The sequence below is a fragment of the Oratosquilla oratoria genome, chromosome 41, assembly GCF_046742065.1.
Source record: "Oratosquilla oratoria isolate Oo_2021 chromosome 41, ASM4674206v1, whole genome shotgun sequence".
NCBI lineage: Eukaryota > Metazoa > Arthropoda > Malacostraca > Stomatopoda > Squillidae > Oratosquilla > Oratosquilla oratoria.
In genome coordinates this window covers 36172100-36177099 of record NC_134817.1, presented here as the reverse complement: position 1 = coordinate 36177099, position 5000 = coordinate 36172100, and positions in this window count along the sequence as shown.

Below are 5000 nucleotides of genomic sequence, written 5' to 3'. Positions count from 1 at the left end.
AGCCGGTGAGATCACGAGCACCAAGTGCGAGAATGAGAAGCTTGAGTGAATTTGGGGGAGACAGATGACGCAGAAGCTGAGCGGGCGGCGCGCGCGCGGGGGGGGGGGCGTCGAGGAGGAAGGAAGGCAGCATCAAAGAAAACGCCACGTCAGGAACTGGCGAGATGAAGTCTGGCAGGACGGAGAGGTCGTGTGCTTTTACCAGCCTGACATCATGGCGGGAATTGGACCCCAAGAAGCTTCCGTGGGGGGAAGTGGAGGTACGGAGGAGGGAGGGGGAGAGAGAGAGAGGTGGGGGGAGAAAGATAGATAAACAGAGTGAGAGAGACATATATATATATATATATATATATATATATATATATATATATAGAGAGAGAGAGAGAGAGAGAGAGAGAGAGAGAGAGGGAGGGAGAGAAAGAGAGAGGAGGTGGAGAGAGACAGATAGATAGATAGAGAGGGAGAGAGAGCGAGAGAGTGAAAGAATGAGAAAAAGATAGTGAGAGAGTGAAAGACAGACAGACAGAGAATGAAATATAGGAGGAAAAAAAAGCGAGGAATCTTGTCAAAATAAGAGAATAAATGAATCTGAGAGGGTTGCACGTTTACTGTAGTCTCTTCCCTTCTGTCCCATTTGCATGTCCCGGCCTGTGCCCAGACACCCCTGGGCAACACTGGATAGATACACGGAGGTGTTGCCATCAAACGAGTTTCATTTTCTCCGAGAATTGAAATAGATAAACAGAAAGTAGGGAGACGAGAGACTGAACATTAAGACTGAACACATGATTTGGCGGAGGTCTTTCTCAGATGTTTTGCCGTACACAGCACGAGGAAGGAGGGGGAGGAGGAGGAAGGCGAAGAGGAAGAAGAGGAGGAGGAGGAGGTGTAGAAAGAAGATTAAGTGGAAGGGGAAGAAGAGGAAGAGGAGGAAGAGGAATAGGATGAAGTTGAAGAAGGAGGAGGAAGAGGAGGAGGAAGAGGAGGAGGAGAAGGGGATGAGGAGGAAGATGAGGGGAGGAGGAGGAGGAGGAGAAGGGGATGAGGAGGAAGATGAGGGGAGGAGGAGGAAGAGGAATAGCAGGAGTAGGAGGGAGAAAAAATAGGAAACAGAAATGGGTGGAGGATCAGGAGGAGAAGGAAGAGGAGGAGGAGGAGGAGCAGGAAGAGGATGAAAAGGAGCAGGAAGAGGATGAAAAGGAGCAGGAGGAGGAGGAGGAGGAGGAGGAACAAGAACGTAGGATAGGCTAATGATGCAGGGAAGAGAGAAGACATAACGATGCCGGAGAGAGCCAAGGTGGGGGAGGGGGGAGGGGGGAGGGGAGGGAAGAATGGAGAAAAGGCGAGGAGGAAGCCCTAGAGAGAAATTACGAAAGGTAAGGGGAGAGGGAATGTTAGACAGCTAAGCTGGAGAACAGAGAACATGGATTGTCATATGGGGGGGGATCTATATATAGGGAGGGAAAGGAAGGGAAGGGGGAAGGGAAGAGAAAGGTAGGGGAGAGGGGAGGGAAGGAGGAGGGGGATCTGTATATAGGGAGGGAAAAGAAGAGAAGGAGGAATGGAAGAGAAAGGTAAGGGAGAGGGGAGGGAAGGAGGAGGGGGGACCTGTATATAGGGAGGGAAAGGAAAGGAAGGGGGAAGGGAAGAGAAAGGTAGGGGAGAGGGAAGGGGAAGGGGAAGGAAGCTAAAGAAAAGAGAAGGAAAGAGAGGAAAGGAGGTGGAAGGAGAAGAAAAGGGAAAGAAACAGAAGGAAGGAAGGAGAGAGAGGGAAGGAGATGGAAGGGGAAGGAGAATGAAAGAGAATGAAGGAGAATAAAGGAGAAGGAAGGAAAAGGATAGAGAAGGATGGAGGAGAAAAGAGAAGGAAGGAGAAGGAAGGAAAAGAATGGAGAAGGATGGAGAAGAAAAGAGAAGAGAGGAGAAGGGAGAAGAAGGGAGGAGAAGGAAAGAAAAGAAAGGAAAAGAAGAAAAGAGAAGGAAGGAGAAGGAAGGAGAAGGAAGGAGAAGGAAAGAGAAGGGAAGAGAAGAGAAGAGAAGGGGAGAGAAGGAAGGAGGAAGTAGGAGAAGGAAGGAGAAGGAAGGAGAAGGGAGAAAAATGAAGGAGAAGAAAGAAGGAGAAAGATGGAAGGAGGAAGATGGAGAATGAAGGACAGGGAAGGAGAAGGAAGAAGAATGGAGAAGGAAGGAGAAGGAAGGAAAAGAAAGGAAGAGAAAGGAAAAGAAAGGAGAAGGAGGAAGAATGAAGGAAGAAGAAGGAAGGAGAAGAGCATTGTGAAATAGGACCGCATGGACGGGGTGGGTGGTGGGGGTGGGGGGAAGCGAAATGAAAGTTTTCGAAAAGGGTTAAGTGGGATTTGATGCGGGAAAAGAGGTCCCCCAAGATTTAGTGTCTGAAAAAGATAAGAAATGGTGTAAGTGAGACAGGGGGGAAGGAAGAAGAGGAAGAAGAAGAGGAGAAAGAAGAGGAGAAGGAGGAGGAGGAAGAAGAGGAGGAACAGAAAGTGTAGCGGAATGACGATGATAATGAGGAGGAGGAGTAAGAAGTAAAAGAACTGAAGAAGCTAAATGATCATCATCATCATGAGGAGGAGGAGGAATGAGGAGGGCGAGGAGGAAAGGAGCGGAGGAGAGTAAGCAGTAGATGGGAGAGGAGAAAGAGGAAGAAAAAGAAGAGAAGGAAGAAGAGGAGAAGAAGGGGCTCACGTCACGATGGTTTACGAAAAGAAGAGTCGAAGAGGTGAAGTGAATAGATAGGAGATAAGATAGAGGAGAAAGAAGAGAGAAGAGAGAAGAGAGAAGAGAGGAGAGAGGAGAGATAGGCTTGAAAGTAGAGCGAGATTTACCATAACAAGAAATCAGTCTTACGAACTTCTTTAGCTTACGAGTAAAATAAACATATTCTCATCGTCTTACAAATATTCAGGTGACATAAAACAACGCTCAAAAAAAAAAAAAAAAAAGAGAGTTGAGCATTGACGCGTTTGGTTTTCTGTACTTCGCTGCCGCAGAAAATTTCGTGAAGAGGGTTTCCAAAAATCTCAGTGCAAATCTAAGGACCATAAAGTCTTGGCGAGCGTCAAGCCAGCACGAGGGGATACCAGACGCGAGACTGGATTTGGGGTTTGAGGTGGGGTGGGAGGAATTAGGCCCTGTTCACACTAGCAGTTTGAACCACGGCGGTTCAATTACAGTGTAAGTCAACGGAGGCGTTCACACACAACCGCGGGGTTTTTCATCGACTATGCGGTAACGTCGCGGTTTCAAGGCGGCTGAAACCTTCAAATATAAGTAAAGGAGGTAAATGATAATAATAAATGCCCTTTACATGAGAGGAAGAAGAGGAAGATGAGGAGGAGGAGAAGGAATAGGAGGAGGAGGAGGAGAAGGAATAGGAGGAGGAGGAGGACGATGAGGAGGAGGAGGAGGCGGAGGAGGAGGAGGAGGAAGACGATGAGGAGATACATAACAATGAGACGTGCGTGAGACAGGACACGAAAAAGAGAAAGATAGAAAAACAGAGTGAGACACAGATAAAAAAGAGAGAGAGTGTTCAAATACAGAGAGAAATCAGCTATTCAGAAGCAATGCATATGAGATACAATGCGACTGGATTATACAGTGGAGAGATAGGCATAAGTAGAGAAACAAGAGCTTAACAGGGGAGAGGCGAAGAAGGTTAACCTCTGGTGCCCAAACCTGGACGTAAAGTCGAGGAATTAAGTCAAAGAATAGCGCAAAAGAGAGAGAAAGAGAGAGAGAGAGAGAGAGAGAGAGAGAGAGAGAGAGAGAGAGAGAGAGAGAGAGAGAGAGAGAGAGAGAGAGAGAGAGAGAGAGAGAGAGAGAGAGAGAGAGAGAGAGGAAGAGGGAAAAGAAAGAGTAGAGGAAGAGGCAAAGATGACTTAGGAGAGGAGATGGAGGAGGAAGAGGAGCAGGAGGCTAAGTGGAAGAAAAAGTAAGAGGAAATGTAGATAGAGTAGGAAGAGGAGGGGGGAGAGAAAGGTTAACCGAGATCGAAAGAGAAAAAGAGGAGAAAGAGAGGAAAAGAGAGGAAAAGAGAGGAAGAGAAATATGAAGAGAAAAAGAAAGAAAAAGAAACAAAGTGAAAGAGGAGAGAGAAGAGATGGAGGAAGAGGTGAAACAGAGAGGGAAATGGAAAGAGAAAAAGGAGAGAGAAATAGAAAGAAAGAAGAAATAGAAAGGAAATAGAAAGAAAGAGAAATAGAAAGAGAAAAGAATGAGCAAGGGAGAGAGAGAGACTGAAAGAGGAAGAGAAAAACGAAAGACGATGAGAAAGAGGAAGAGAAAAAGACAAAAAGAAGAGGAAACAGAGAAAGGAAGAAAAGAGAGAAAATGAGTAAAATGAGACAGAAGAGCAACAGACAGAGCAGACCACGAATCGTGTGTATGTGTGTGTGTGTGTGTATGTGTGTGCATGTATATGCGTGTGGTGTGTGTGTGTGTGTGTGTGTGTGTGTGTGTGTGTGTGTGTGTGTGTGTGTGTGCGTGTGTGTGTGTGTGTGTGTATGCGTGTACGTGTGTAAGTCGTATGAGTAGTCACACAGGCGCTACGAGGCGGCAACATCAATTAGTCTCCCAAGTTTCGTTTACGAATCTTCTTCGTCAAAGAACTCTCCTTGATGAAGACATCCTCTCTTTTTTTTTCTTAAGCAGACCTCAACAAAATACGACAGCTCTACCTGCTGTGAGCAAGACCAGCTTTGAGGCAAACAGACTGCATCTGGCGGTTCAAGAAAGTCAAACAAACAAACAAACAAACTACCCAGTCCTGTCTGACAGCCTACCGGGCGCCTCACTCTTCAGGCGACGTACGCGGGCATTCAGGTAAGGCAGCCGGAGAAGCAACGACAAAGCCGGTCAGGGAGTCGGTCAGCTGACAAGGGAGACAGCCGGCCCAGTTTAGTAGTCATCCATCAGTCTTCCGGCAAGATGGCGGCTATGTTGCCGGCTCCTTAGATTGCCGGCTGCCCTAGGAAGTC